This window comes from Diprion similis, chromosome 13 (assembly GCF_021155765.1).
Source record: "Diprion similis isolate iyDipSimi1 chromosome 13, iyDipSimi1.1, whole genome shotgun sequence".
In the NCBI taxonomy this organism is placed as follows: Eukaryota; Metazoa; Arthropoda; class Insecta; order Hymenoptera; family Diprionidae; genus Diprion; species Diprion similis.
In genome coordinates, this window is record NC_060117.1 from 10411512 (window position 1) to 10428265 (window position 16754).

General features: G+C 38.0%; 1 pseudogene; it reads right to left on the bottom strand.

The window, feature by feature from the left end:
• Positions 1-15743: 15743 nt before the first annotated feature.
• On the bottom strand, positions 15744-16474 carry LOC124414166 (annotated as a pseudogene).
• Positions 16475-16754: the final 280 nt, after the last annotated feature.

Below are 16754 nucleotides of genomic sequence, written 5' to 3' on the forward strand. Positions count from 1 at the left end.
CGTTCCATCCTCCAAATCAACTTCAAATATAATTGAAAAAATATTACCTAATTTTTTCAGATTCTTACCTTAACTCTAAGATAGTCCGCTTTGTGGTCCAAGTTTCTTACGGAAATAACATTTAAAATTTTTTTTTTCTCAGTATAACAACCTCATGATTTCATAAGCTTCACGTGATTTCAAACGATTTTGCAAACTTGTTGGCGATATATAACACTTGTAAATATTTTATTTCGAATACAAAAGACATCAGTAGATTCTAAATGTGACAAGATTTTGTAGACTCCAAACAATTTGAACAATTTGATGAGAATATAAATAATTGGAAGCTCTTTACAGTGTATTTGTTTCGTTTGGGTATTAGGTATTTCCTAGTACTTGTATCTTTTGATTTACCAATTTATCAAGGATGATGATGATGAAATTAGTGACATTTTAACAATGTATACTTAAGAAAGCCTGCTACTGTGCACCTTTATTTAGGAATGTCCGACATTTAGGGAACTATTATGAACAAAGTAAACCTTCATTTTGACAGGCCAACTTCATAAAAGTCAATTTCAAATCAAATTATCTTCTGATGATTTGTTAGTCTGACACTTCGCTACATTAACATTACTAATTCCAGTTTGATTACCAAATAGGGTGTTATACTGTGTAATGCAGTATTGCTACTTCAAATGAAGCTGAACGTAGCAGCTGAAGTTGGCAGTCAAATGTGTTCAAGTTTTTTTTAAATAAAATAATGTAGTTCAATTTTATCCTCATGATGCTATAAAAATATCGTGAGTTTTAGTTATTTCACCACATTTCAATTTTCATATTTCACTACCTTATTTGAATGAACATCAAAATGTTAAATTCATGCTGTTAGCTACAGCCTTGTGTACTGCGATAGCCGAACCAGATATACATGGTTGAGAGGTATCATTTCGAAAGAGGTGACGATCCACACAGAAATTCACAAGTTCTCAGTGGGGAATTCACCATATTTCATGGGTGTTCGAGTCTATCAATCAAACCGGTTAGTTCATATCCTAATTTTACCAAGCACAATTTCTGTCACAAACGTGTTAGTAAGAACAACGGAAGTATCTGTAATAAAAAGGGAGAACAACAATCACATACAAAACGGAAAACATTCAATTAATCATGCATTTGTACTACAGTCATATGTTTATCAAGTCTATAGTTTGTTTCATATAGTAACAAGTGGTTTGTTAGTAATAGTGTAATGCCGAATGCATACCGCCTGTTGCTGGAAGGCGAATGGTTCTGATGAGTAGGTACATGAAGTTAGTAATTGGTGTGTCAACAAAAGTCGGTTCGAAGAGTTAAGTGATACCAGAGTACCATTTTCCAAGTGGCTGCCCTTTTGTGTTGGGATGTAGTTGCCACCGTGCAATGTTATTAATGGGTTCAACAGATCAATGGTTGGGCAAGAATGGGCCAGGTGACTGTGAAACATAAAATAAAAAGCAATCAGGATTTCATTATGTACGTAGTTCAAACATAGGAAATGATTATAGCTTGATTTTTCTTGTCGTTAAGACTGAGAGTGATTTCTGTGACGAGTGTGTTAGTAATAACAATGTTACTGTCTGAATGAAACATAAAGAACAACAATGACATACAAGACTAACAACATTCAACTACTCATGCTGTCACGATACAATTTGTGTATATGAAGTTCACAGTTTATTACATATGGTAAAAGGTGGTCTATTATTAATAGTATTGTGGTCAGTGCATACCGCTTATTGCTGGAAAGTCAATAGTGCTGATGAATAGGTAGATGAAGTTAGTGATTGGCAAGTTGAGGAAAGCCGGCTCGAGAAAATAAGTGAAACATAGAGTGCCAATTTCCGAGTAGCTGCCCTTTTGTGTTAGGACGTAGTGATGCCACAGCGTAATGTTGGTGCGTTTAACAGATCAACACTCGGATAAGAATAGGACAGATGACTGTAAAACATAAAACGAAAAACAATTAGGGTTATATTATGTATATAGTTGAAACAATAGAAACGACGTTAGTCTACTATATGAGGCTAGTATATTTTACATGGTTTACTAAATATTGTACATACTCAAAGGTGCAAAGTGACGATTTTTCTCACATAAGAATCGTTACAGCATCATTATTAACTTCATTCTTATCTTATCATTGCGTTTGTTCACATCGTAGAAGGTTAGGTGATTCGGTCAATATGAAAATGTATAGCAAACTGTTGACTTCGTTATTGACAGATGTATATTGGTCTTCTTAGTGAGTAGATAGTCGTGCTGGCCAACAGATAAGTAAAGTAGATGCTTAGAACTTTGATGACAATCTGCTTGTTTCAATAAGATATGTAGAGTGTTGAGTTTTGCACAGCTGTCAGTTACGTACTCTTTGGAATGTCGGCTTGCTGGAGTGTAATATTTGTTATAGGTTCCAGGCGTACGAATGATTGTCAAATAAACGAAACAACAAACAAGCAAGGAAAACACACACAGGAGGACACTGAATGAAAGTAATGTATTGTACAAATACGGACAAAACATACAATTTAATAAACAAAAAAGTTATGCAATTGATAGAGAAGAGGTTAAGGCTAAGCTATTAATATAAAATGTTCTGTACATAAATATATATTCTAATCTAATGTGAATTAACGAAGTAACATACCGTTTGATTTGATTGAAGCATCGTGAGTATTTTTCCAATAGCTTTTGTCAGCATTGTTTTATCTGAGATTCATGACGAGCGAACTCTGTTTGTTACTCAAGCTGTCTGCTGAATGTGCATCTTATTGCAGAATATCTCATCTTTTCTTTGGTTCGATTCTGATTTCTTACACCTACCTCGGACGATCCGTTTCGTAAAATTACAAGAGCCCGTAAAGCAGATGCCATTAATAATCACTGATTCACTCACTCACTTATCTCATAAGACCATGGGCATGACCCATTTTCACGAACTTTGCAAATTGATTTCGAGATTCGATAACATAAGAATAAATAAATAATAATTTGTCCTAAATATTACGAATAACGGCGTGACAGCGTCATGAGGCGGCCATTTTGGTTACTAAACGGTTCGCAGCGTGGGCAGTGCCATCTAACTGTTGCATTATTAATTAAATTAATAATTGCCTTACCCAGCGGCCATTTTTTTATTATCTTTTATGGACCCACTTCGCAACTTTATGATATTATATCGACCGAATACGGATTCAGATTTATATCAAAATCAATAGGGGGCGAGATTTCGATGCCAAAATGCTGTGTTTAAAATTTGAAGTCGATTTATACACGCGTTCGGGCGGAATCCTGTCTACAAGGCGCTCTGGCGTGGAGAAGAAGAAGAAGAAGAAGAAAAATAATTCTCATTTTCATCATCTTTGACAGCTAATATTGCGGAAGCCACATGACATATTTTGATCGGACTTTCACACTAAGGTTATATCGGCCGGAAGTACCAGCCGTGTGAGTCTCGTTTAAAAATATTCACGCGTTCCTGAGATACGACGATATGCTTATACACGCGAATATAGGGAAGTAGTTAGGCCGGGTAAATAATTCCCGGCTAGCTTTCGCCTTTTATATATCTTGGCGGCGATTCGCTACCGCGAATCTAGATTTGTACTGAAGGTCAGTCTCCTGCGTGGCTCCCGTGCGTTGTGCGCGAACGAACCTCACTCGATCAAGTGAGCTGCTGTCCGGCAGGAAGTCGCTGGCGGGCGACGTCACGGGAGCAGCTCTATCACAGACGTTCCGTGTGCGAGGAAGCCGGGTGGGGGGCGCGCCAGGTCGGGCCGGCAATGCCGCCAACCTGACAATTATTCGATAAATAGTTTTCTAATGGCCGCAACAAATTGTTTGCTGGAACGTCAAACGAAACACGTTTGTCATCAATAATTACCTGACTCGAATGAATCTTCATTTCATTCTAAATTTCTACATGCGGAGTGCCATTCCATAATCTTGCAGGTATATACTTTCAAAACAAAAAATTGTGACCTAAAATGTGTGTTTCTCTCAAATTTAAAAAATTTCGACACTCAAGGAATAGATCACAAAAACCGTATCATGGCATACATTTACCTCACCAGGAGTGGCCCGTACACTGTCACTATTGGCACCGTTGACAGCATCAGCAGTACTAGTTGAAGGAGTAGCGAGACGCTCTGATGAGTAACTACCTTCATTTGTTGACAATTCCGTTTCCTGTAAATAGAATAGGAACCGACTCAGAAGGTAAGTTTCATAGAGGCTGTCCAGTGACATAGCATTTAAGTAATTGAAACCATTTAAAAAAATCTTGATACACGCCCAAAACTTTTTACCACCACTGTTATACTACGATTACTCAATTTTAGTTCCTCCTCCCTTTTCTTCAAAAATTTACTACACGGTCCAAGAGGCTTGATAATTTCGGAAACGATATCTGTTGGCATATTTAGGAACGCCTCACTATCCACCTCCTCTTCTGTAACATTTTTTTGCAGTTACATATGTGTTTTAAACCACCACACAGAAATTTGGAAAATATAACGATAAATATTGCTAAACTGTGACTGAAAAACTTTATAAAGCAATGTTTGTGAACTCTATTTGAAATTTAAGCATACAGTTTGCCTTATCAACGCTACATTCCACGAATTTATTTATTACAACATTATTCCACTGCATAATTCAAATAATGTGAAATAGCTGCTTAAGAATATGAACGACGAGTTACCATGAGACTGCAGTTAGCGGCCAGAGTTAGCGGTTGAATGTGCTGTTGTCGATGAGAATGAGCCAAAAAATCGAAAAAACATGTGCGGTCAGGGGACTCTTGTCAGAAGCGAAGATCCTTACGCCTCTCTGTCGTAGTCGTAAAGTGCTCACATCACGTCGAAACTACTTGCAAGATTTATTAGAAAATGGATTGACTTGATTATTAAAATGAGGATAGATAGTATTATACTAATAGGGAAAAATCAATTGCGCATGGAGGCCACGCGCTATGAAAGTGAAACTTGTTGCTTTTTATGTGATGAAAAGAAAAAAAAATAATAATGGACAACAAGCACAAACAGCATTAAGAAAATTCCATAGCATCACTACTTCTATCTCATGCGGTCTTAATTTTTCGTAACGCTTAAAAATTGTTACCCCGTTAGCAAATAAGTTTCATTTAAAAAAAAAGTGAAATAGGTTATTTGAGGCCATTAGAGTGTTGCGTGTGGGTGAGGCGTGTAAGAGCGGTTATGGATGTCGATTCGGAATAATCTATGTTTGCTCCCACGTAACTATAATAAAAATTAAAATTAAAAACTAAGAAAAGACCTACCTTGCGATAAGCCGGTAATATGTGAGTACGTTGTTGCGTAGTACGGAGACTGTGAGAATTGTTTAAATGATGGCTTACCACCAATTCCTAGTGTTTTTATAGAAAGTTAATTTTTATAATTTGATGAAATTATAATTTAGAAAATTCTGGAGGAAGAACTGCTCGAATTGACTTATCTTTTGATAATGATGGCGAGACTGAATGCCGTCAGGTCGTGTCAGTCAGCGTCAATGATATTCTGGAGCAGAGCCTCACCTCAGATCGAAACAAGTAGTTGAATGGAATTTGTTACGATGATATTTGGTTTTTGCAAATTTTATCGAAAGTTATTGTCCGAAATGTTCGAATGTTTCACTAGCGGTTAATAATAAAGAAATGCTTAATTATTATTAGATTAGAATGGATTGTTAATTAAAATTTATAATGAAGTTGTTATTACTAAGTTTACTTAAAACTACCTGATCCTTGCGAATCAGGGCTGAACTTGATTTGTTTAAAGGAAATGGATTACCATGAAAATGTCCATTCGCGAAATAATTAGAAGAAGTAAAGAACACAAAAGAGTTGAAATTAGGCGATAGTAAGTCTTTTCAATTCACAGTATTAATTGAAAGCTTGAAGGTTGATGAATTAGCTGAAGACTTTAGGCCGGTCACAATTAAGACATTCCGATCACTACTATTGCTTCTAAGGGTTAATACGGGTTGACGTCCACGCACCTCGCAACTTGACAGACGAAAGACACGGCATCTTGGTCCTGACGGTCCAAGAGCCTTCAGTTGCAACGAGTTCCAACTGTAATTAGCCAATGAAGTATGAAGGTGACCCCCTGGTGCCCAAATCTACATGGTCAACGTTACTCCGACTGCTTCGACGGTGTTCCGACGATTCTCAGTCTCGTCATTTACATCGTTAAAATATTAACAAAGGATATATTAATGTAATTTTCACACAGTCATCTATACCGTATATTGATTAGTTTATTTTAATTTGGTGCTTCGATTGTAAGTGTTTTACCCTAATTATTGATGAACAGTTATTATTCAAAAAGAGTGAGATTTCTAAGTTGAGCTCCTTGATGTCTTTGCTCAACGTTTCATCGCTCAGTTCTTGGTACGAGTTAATCTGATACAAAATTAAACCTAATACTGGGGATTGTACGTGATTTTTTCTAGGAGGAGTGGAAATATTCGCTACATGAATATGAGATTTATTGCATTTATTTCGCTGTCTATCATTGAAAGAATTCTCAAGCACTGTTGAGTGGACAAAGGTATATCATTTGGTTACTGTTGAGATATGAATTTAGTTTAGGTGGGTCTCGGGATCTTATCGTTTGTGACATTAACCCTTTTTTATTTATTATGGAAAGTATTACATGAGATGTTGATTTCGACTACTCAAACGGCCTGTTTCCAACTAACTAGATGAGTACGCTTGACCCCTCTCTAGCTAAAGGTACGCGAGTACACGGTGTAACGATATTTATTGTTATTGGCTTTTCTGCGTTAAAATTATAAATACGTTAAGCCGAATCAACAATAATCAACAAAATATATGTATGAATAAAAGAATAAATAAGTAGAAATAAAAAGGACAGAGACGCGATGTAAAAGGGCAATAGCCAATCAAATTAAATATATTGTAAAAAAGATAAAAAAATATATGTATAAATAAAAAAAAAATCATTCACACACACACATAAAAATAATGTAAAACAACACTTAATGAAACATAAATGATTTTAAAAGAATGACACAGTTTCATTGGAATAATCCTTGTCTCGTTATAACTTATCTTTCGTTCTTGTCACCGTCTTGTGTCGTCGAGTCGGTCCGTATTATTTTTATTAATTAAAAATGTAAAATCCAACAGGATTGTCGAGATTATAATGTTTTTTTTCGTAGATGATTGAATAAATGTTGAGTGCACTCGAGTTTATACCGTGAGGTTGCTTGGTCAAGCTTAAAATAGATAGTCGTGCTCTGTATGACGTCTATGGACCGACTGCCAATAGGCCGTGAACCTTAACGTGTCGCACACATACACTTCAAAATTCGTTTCGTATACTACACTCAGGTTCTTATACCTTCCACTGATATCGCCCAACCATCGACGAGTCTGGTGCTCTGATATTCGAATCTCACAACGGACAGCAGGTCGGCTGTGTTCGCTTGTGTGTACAATACAGTGATAAGTCGCTCATAGTGAAAACTCAACAGTTACAATAAAATTTTGAAAGAAGAATTTGAAAAAGGTTCGCCGAGGCGATACGTCGGAGCGTAATAACAGTATGCCAGACACGGTCTACATACACGCCACGTGCTATGATAAGGTCGAACCTCCTGTTTAGTTGTCCCATTTGTAAAATGAACAGCTACGAGGGTTTCCTGAATAAACGAAATGATTTACAAGAGCTTGCAGAATACCTTCTGGGAACCGTTGTTTGATATTCCACACAAAGTGCTATAAAAAGAACGTACTTACCATCAAAAGCCGCAACGTAACTTTCGAAACGCCATTCTCTCAATTTTTCGGTGACGTCGATTACTTTTTCTTCGAGGATTTCTTTGTTAGCAGCTTCCTCACTTTCTACCATATTTGATTTTACGACACAGTTATGATAGAAAACACAGATTTGATTGAAATCCTTTTTTTTTAAATGCTGCAGTTATGTTAAAATATTCGGTTGCACTCTTATGAGAAACAAGTGCCATTTTATATGATAGTAACGCACTCTATAGGTATATGTTACTTATAATTAATTACCACGAAAAACCTAGTTGATTGCAGCATACGCTTTTGTATTTCTGTTTCTTATAGCGATCCACAAAAAGCAGTCAATAAACTGCATTTATTATCATAATCAAGTGTCCGATTATTTCTCTGAGCATCCGGCTGGAGGGGGTTGCAGCCACCACCAAAGGGTAATCCGATAGACCAGGACCGGTAACACCGTTACACTGTAATGTGAATATGTGATCAGCTGACATGACAAATTTTTAGATTTCTCAATGAAAATTTCCGTGCAATCCAATACAATGACCACATCTTTAAAATTTTCAAAACATGTTGGAATATTTTTGTGAATTTCTTATTTTGAAGGCTAAGCAATAACAACTTTTAGACACTTACCTAATAATTGCACTGTATCATAGAATATACGTTGGCAATGTTCTGTTGTACAGCAGTTGAACATAATTGCCAAAAAAGTATATGACATGCTCTGTTTTAGTCCCACGTATGTCATGATTATTTTATCATGCAAATTCATTTTTGCATTAGAATAATCTTTTACAAGACTCGCAATACGTACAATGCTGTTCAAAATACTAAATGATTCGATGCCTGTTCAAGTACTTAATTTGCTATCCGTTTTCATGAAATCCACAAACTTTTGCAACAAATCACCACTTTGTACTGGTAATCCAATATCTGCAACTGTGGGGCCACTATAATCTCCATCGGTCAAATCATTTGGAACTGGTTATGGCAAATCGTCAGACTTATTTGGCATCGGATTTTGATGGGGAATTTCTTTCTGTTGGGATGCTGTCTCTTTCTCGATGCTCCGATTCTTCCGTCTTGTTAGACGTGCATTTCCAAGTGCAAGATTTTTCTCTTTGGTTGGCACGGTACTTGTAGGTAAATTACATGATGGAATTGCAGTTTTGGTCAACTGTCTTCTATGTGCTTGAACGTCTTTCAATAATAAATATAATCAATGAATTATTATGAATTAATTACTGCGTAAACAAAAATGAAATAAAAACAATAGTATTTATTTTAAAGCAAGTACGACCACTCATAAATCAAATATAACCTGAAAATTGACTTACTTGGCAATATGTAATCGTCCTCTTTGAAGTGAAGTGAACACACTTTCATATACGATAAAGTTTTTTCCCCCATTTTAAAAGCATTTTTCCATGCTCTCAATCTTTCGACTTTTTCAAAAGTTGCAAACTCGTTTTTAACAGAAACGAAGCCGTCATTTGGTTTAGGGAATAAATGATGCTGTAAATCCGAATTGATCCGAGATTTACTGTCACACCCGTATACGGAACAACACGTTTTATTATTATTTTTCTTTTGACGCGAATCTTTATCACTTTCCGTTATTTTTTTTCTGTTTATATCACAGAATAATGATAAATTACTTATGATAACGTGTGTCTTTAGGCAGGAACGACTGTCTGAGGGCAGTTTTGATTGTAGCCACCACAAGTTAGGTTGCGGTATGTTGGATTCCAATATTATGGCTTGAAAATGTCTGTAATTCTTCTTGAAACATTTAGGCGTCGAAACTTGTACGATTTCTTTACTGGGCCAAACAAAAAAATGTCTATACGCACCTATCAAATGTTGCGAAGTCGATAAAAATATTCGAGAAATGGTACTTCTTTGAACTGAATATAGAACACTAATGGCCGAATATGAAATTCTAGTTTTCGATTCACATAAGAATGTCAATAATTTGTCTTCCTTTGTTACGTTGCGTTTCATATTTTGTGTGCTAGACATTAGTTTTAATAGTAATGAAAGTGTTTAAATGGAAACACTGGCAAGATCCAGTAATTGTTCTTTAGTTCTCATAGATTCATATCCTAAGAAGCCAGTTCCACGATTTAACGATTGATTCCCAGTACTTTCATCAGGTCCGACAAATTGATCGTCAAAAATCTTACTCTCGCTACAACATTTGTCGGCACACTTTTTCCTTGAAGATACTGTTATTTTCTTCTCATCGTTGATTTCCGTTATAATTTCTGCATCACAAACATTGTTATTGCAATAGCTGTTGCAAATGAAGGTCTTTGGCACTTCATATTCTTCACAAAATAAATAGCACTGACAATTTTGATCGATTTTGAAAAATTGCTGATGCTCATGTTGTACTACTTCAATGGATTCCTTGACTGCTTCAGGTGGGACAGGTTCTGACTTACGCAGCCTTCGTTGCATAAATCTATCATGTCTATGAACGGAAAATATATTGGATGATTATATTATCAACATTTCATAACAGATGGATTTGGCAATAATCATGGAAAAATTACCTGTTGATAACGCTCTCTTTGTTGACGGGTCTTCTCTTCTTTGTACTGGGAATAATTGTTGGTACATAGCTGGGACTAAATTGACTGTCAGATCTACAGTTTCCCACAAAATGCTTGCTATAAATCAGAGTGTGATGTTTTCGCTACGAACGAGAACCATTAGGACTACAAAAACATTTTTATTTCAGGATTGAAGCTTCAGTTTCGCTACATGGTTGAAATGAAAATATACAAATAGATATTTTCAGGTTATACTTATACTATCCCGTCCACCATAAAGCACCGAGTCAATTGAGGCTGCACTAGCATTTTGAGGATGATGTCGAGCCAGAATATTATTGTGGCTGCATAGTAGAGACGTAGGCACGCGTACTGTCATCAAGGCATTAAGTTGCCTACTCAATGGTGTCCGTAGCGTGGACAAGTTCTAGCGGCATTTTCCTTCCATCTCGATAGGCTCTGTTTCGGTGTTTTTTCCCAGCTTCGTGCTTGAAGAAACAGAAAAATGCAACACAAGAAATTAGAATTAATGACGCATTGATTATTGATTATATCGACAGTTCGGATACGTTGTTGCTGGCGTACGACGAAAATTAGGGGGGAGGGGATTCGGAAGTTAATTTACATGACATGGAACACCGTCATAAAAAATACTTGAAGTAAATCATTTGTGCTGAATGAAAAATTGGGATTTTATTTCAATTTGAATACTGCAATTGTTTGTCAAACACCTATCTCATTTTTTTGAAGTTGAATAAAGAGATGAAGTCTAAAGCAAATTGGAATTAGTGATCTTTAAAAAGTATTTAATTTCACTTAAAATGACTCTTATTTAGTGATTCAGCATCCCTCTTATCAGCCAGAATATAATCGTGAAATAACTACACAACCGCTTTGAATTATCTGTTTCAGGTGGGTATCGTTCTAAAGCCGACGAAGAAGTGGTCGGTGACTATAAACCAACTTACGACAGCTGTGACTTGGAAAAACTGGTATTGTAGAGAGATATTCAATTATGTTCTGACTACCCGTACGGCAAATTAGATTGCATGCCGAGTTATTTCCGTGATGCTCTTTATAGGGACCCCTAACTATCGAAAAATCAGGGTACAAATCCACTCTGAGCAGCTCCGAGTTTCGCTGGGGCGATATTAACCGCATGCTAAAAAAACAGTTGCGGAGTTGCTCACAATCAAATTGGACTTGTAACCTGATTTGCCTATAAGTAGGAGTCACTATGGAGCGCATGACTGAAATAAGCCGGTAAATCACGTACCAAGCCTAAAATTGTACACATCGCGAATAGGGCAGTTTCTTGTGTAGTTTTTGTACCGGGGCCGAAACAGCCGATTTTATACAACGCGCTTCGTACCATGTCCTTCTCAAGAAATTCATGTACCAGAACAGATAAAATTGACTTGGTACAGTACCAATTTGTGTCAAGTTTACTGCACCGGACTTGGTACAAACACTTATGTATTAAGTCCGGCAGTTATTCAGCCCATCCTGCATATTTTATTCATGAGGTAATATTTGTATATATAAATAATATTTAAAAAAATTTATTCACATAAGTGATTCTTTCAATTTCGTATCACTTTTGTACTCTGGGTTCCCGGACCTTGCTCAAGCTCTTAGGAAAGATGGTCTGCATTACGAAATGCACGAAAACGCATCTAAGCGGTCTTTAAGACGACCCCACCATTTTTCCGGGCAATTCAAATTTTGACAATGTTACGTTCAGCGTACTACCACACATTTCCCCATATACTGCTTCTACCTGCTAATTGTCCCACATTTTTTTCATTGACGCTATAGTCTCCATCCTGTCCTTCTACCTCCATCCAGCCTCACGCCACTCGCTATTTCCCTTACTCAGCTAATTCCATTTCCCTCACTCTATATTTTTGCGCCTCTTTTGCACCCATATGTTTTGTCTCTAAAAAAAAATTAAATAAACAATATTTGCATCATCTTCCGATATATTATTATTATTATCAAAGCGTTTATCCGAGGTAATGTTCAATTCATTGATTCTGCAGTTATTTTGATAAGAAATGCCTTCGACTCTTTCAGTAGTTTTTCATAAAAGTTCTCTCTCTTTTGTTTTAATTCAACGAGCTTTAATTTTTTCCCCTTTGATAGGCTCAGTTTTGATCTTTTTTCTCGCTTCCAATCACTTCGTTTAACAAACTCGGCAGTACGAGTTCCACTAGGAATACTGAGTTTGTGTTTTATATTTAAAATTTTTTTCACCGTCATTTTTAATGCAAACTGCTTCTGTTACTTTAAGATCACAAGCAGCACTTGTACTTAAACATTTATTTTTGGGTGCTTTATTTGTTACTATATTATTAAAGCTCTCATTGCCTCGACTCTAAGCTGCAATAGAAAATTTATGGGAGTTTGATGCATATTTTTCAAACAATCCCACCAATTTGTGATGCAAAGTTTCATCAGATCAATGAAGGGTATGTTTTTTGTTTGGATCGCACTAAATACGACAATTTTCATGTCCGTCGAAGATGTGATCAGGCATTTGTTTTAAATGATCTGACAGATTTTGAGGTTTACCCTTATTTTGTGATACAGTGTACGTAAAACATTTTTTTATATGAGGAATAATACCTTTCCTCTTGAATTTTTTGAATGTATTACGCATTTTGTATACTTTACGAGCAAAATTTTTCGTCAGATGATTTCTATCGGCTAGCTCATGCAATTTTTTACGCGATTCGTCCGCTCGTACAGCAGCAATCATAGAACTATGCTCATATCCTACAATTACGCTCACTTGCAGCCCAACTTCTTTCAAAATACTGCTGTATTTGATAAGTTTAACTCCTGCACTGGATTCCATGGCCTTAGCACTACCGTAGAAATTCAAATCCACAGTCATGATCTTCTTTTTTACATCCTAAATTACATTTCTTGCATTTTCTGTTTCTTGTGGCGTAATCTAATATTTTTCCAGACAAAATACCAATCACTGTGCTATAGCCATTCAAGCTGTCGTAGTTACGCTCTGTAACGGGCTTTTTACTTCACCCGGGGGAAAGCGGGGTCGGCACAGAGGCTCGTTTACAAAAATGGCGTTGACCAACACGGCAATAGAAAGATGGAAAATTAAAGAGTGACGGCACTGCAGAACAGGTGTTGGGCGCCAGGCTCGAGAGAGCCGTAAGAGACTATACTCTTACCAAATTCGAAATTTACCGTCCAATAGCATTCGTTCGCCGACTCGAACGGCGAACCAAACTCACACCACCAAATCTCAAAGCGAAACTATAGCAGGGGCAAGCACAAACAAAAACAGCCGACTAGCTAGCGGTGAGGGGAACGTGGGCGCGAAGGTGAAATAGTATAGATGATAATCGAATGATTATAGATGTAATTACCAGCATTTATTCACAAGCAACGCCGTTACGGCAAGGCAGAAGGCAACAGGCAATAAAATATTTACACGGCAAGCGGTCTTATCGGTGGCGGTACGCTTCGATACAATTCAAAAATAAATAAAAATAAAACAAAATAGTATACAATATAACACAGCAACAAAATTAAACAATTCAATCGAACACGGCAAAAATCAAGCAGTATAAGCTGGAAGCGACGAGCGGTAAGCGACCAAGATAAGCGAATAATAAGCGGCGTAAGATCAGCAACAATTCAATAACTCATGCGACTACAGACTCGTTGTGAAGCAATTCGTTAACAATTTCAAAACTCAAAACACGGCAGAACAATTCCAAAAACAAACTTGCTAACAATCTAACAGTTTCACAAATACGAGATAATCCTTCCTCGCTTTTTCTATATTATCGGCACGGTCGCCTGTCGCTGCTTGACGGTGGTAGTTACGCTCGGCAACCACGGCACGGGCGCACACACTCACTCACAGATTCTCTCTCTCTCTCACACTCACGTACACGGTACGCGGCCGGGAAGCGGCACGGTACGCGATCTATTACAAGTTATACGCCACAATAAAGCGGCAAAAAATTACCGAATGAACAACCAGAATATCTTATCGTAATTATAACAAATCAAGGTAGCAATTAAAATCAGAAATACAATTGAATAGAAAAGCTTCGCTACCACGAGGCTCGCGGGCTTTCATACAAAATGGCCGACCAAAGCCGGCCGGCAACCTGTTACTGGCGAAAAATGGCCTGAGGCCGTTGAGAATCTATAGCCAGCGAGGCCCGGGGTAACGTTAGCCTACCTTATCTCGGCACACAGCGTCTTTCCAAAACAATAGTCGGACGGCAGTTACTCGGCACAGCGGTACGATGCAAAATTGGCACAAACTGGTCTACTCAAGTTCTCGGCGAGAATACTTGGGTCAAAAGAACACTCGGTTTCTCTACGTTATATTCAATGTGAATCACAATGAGGCGCAAGGGAGAGTGAGTTGGCCGCCGGCCCTCGGCGATCGCGATCCCGCGGTGGCGCTACGGGAGGGGATGATAGGTAGATTGGCGAGAGACCGGCGGGAGCATAGGCAGCCGGTCTGTTCGCCGCGCTGTGCTGCGTGTTGCGAGGCTGGTCTGGCGAAGGCGGAAATGTCCTCTCGGCATCGGCGAGCCCAAGGGGATATTGAGTCTGGTTGTTTGTGGGTGCCGGGTGGCAAGGCCGGTCTTATCGGAGGCTCAGGTGGAGGCAACTGGACCCCTGGGCGGCAGCGGCAGTATGTCCTTGGCGGCATCGAGGTCCGAGCAAGCAACAGCGCGACTACTGGGTTCGGGGCTTCGAACTCCGCGCCGGTCGTCCTGTGGTCCCTCCGCGTTTCCCGCGACGGCAGCGCAGGGTGGTCGTTGGATGGCGTCGGCAATGGCGGCGGCAGTGGCGGCGGCAGTGGCGGTCACCTCAGAGAATGGGGTGGGGGAGTAACCAAAAGCATTAGCAACAATACATAAATCTTAAAGCTAACTCTGGTTATTCATTCGCGGCACGGCAGGACTCTCCCTTGCTCTTTAAGAGCGCATGACGCGGCCGCCTGGGAGTGGAGGTGCGGGTCGGTGACGGGCTGGTAGACCCGCCACGTCACAGCTCATTCCCACGTTTCGATCAGCCCATATCAAATGAAACTATAATATTAATTATTTCGTCTAAAGCTTGATCGAATGACGAATCGACAGTATTTGAAAATACGTTAATAATATCTAACTGAGGGAAAATGTCTCGAGTAATATCCACAGGCCTGTGAGAAGAAAAAAAAATTATTGAGAAATTATACAGCATATACAATTCAATATACAAAAATAATAGAAATATTAAAAAAATAAGTTCGGTGTATATTATGTACAATTCAATTCATTAACTGGTTTTTATGTGTGTTTTGAATAAATTAGTGATAATGCTTAAAGTGTATCACACAGCTTTTTTACATTCTTGATGACCAATTCTTTCTCTTTTGACGCAGCTCGTTTACACCTATCCCTGGCTTATACTTCTATTGCTTTTCCAATAATGCTCTCATACTTCTTATATAAATGATCATTTATACGAGGGAAATTCGCACAAGCGAGAATTTTATTCAAACTTGTGTTTCCCACGCCTGTATTTATCGCACCTGGAACATAAAAAATAACAGAACCTATAAAACTTGGCGGGCTTCAGTGATTTCTTACAATAAAACAATTAACTCCCGATACAGTTGAGTACAGAAGTAATGATTTCGTTTTAATAAGTTGTCTACACATTAATCTAAATGAACTTTAAATAGTTATCCAGAATCGCAGATGCGTTAATGTCAAACGCTTGGTTTCTTATCACTCCTGTATTTACTGAATTACATTCCGTACAGTTATCACATTTTATTCAAAACTTTGAGTGAAGCCCTTCTCTTTCGAAATCACTCAATTTTTCCATATCCAAAAGACTTCGGCAGTTAGCACCTACATTTCAGATTTTTAGCCAACTCTCTCAAATAGACTATACTATGCTCATCGGGAATTTCGGATTGAATTATTTCATCAAGTGTCGCTCGAATTTCCATCTTCTTTGCGTCCGACATACTTGCCAAGGCCCGATTTATTTTCTCGGCCGTTTTCCTTTTAACAAATCTTCCGTTTCCTAATCGCGGAGGCATTTTGGAGATTGTTTCAAGAGAACTCTAACCAACATAATCAACGTCTCTGTCACTCTTGAAAATGCACGGTTGCCATTTTTGAGACGTAGCGCAGTAGGATCATTTTCTTAGTTCTGCGCATATCAAAGGGGACCAGGGAGCGCACTGCTCCTCAACTATTTCCTATTGTACGCACGGTACTTGACGTGGGGGGGATCCTTCTGTAAGTTGAGCACGACCGCTGTTTGGGAACCTCCTTAATTGAGAGAGAAATAATTTGGAGTCATTCTTGTAGAAGATA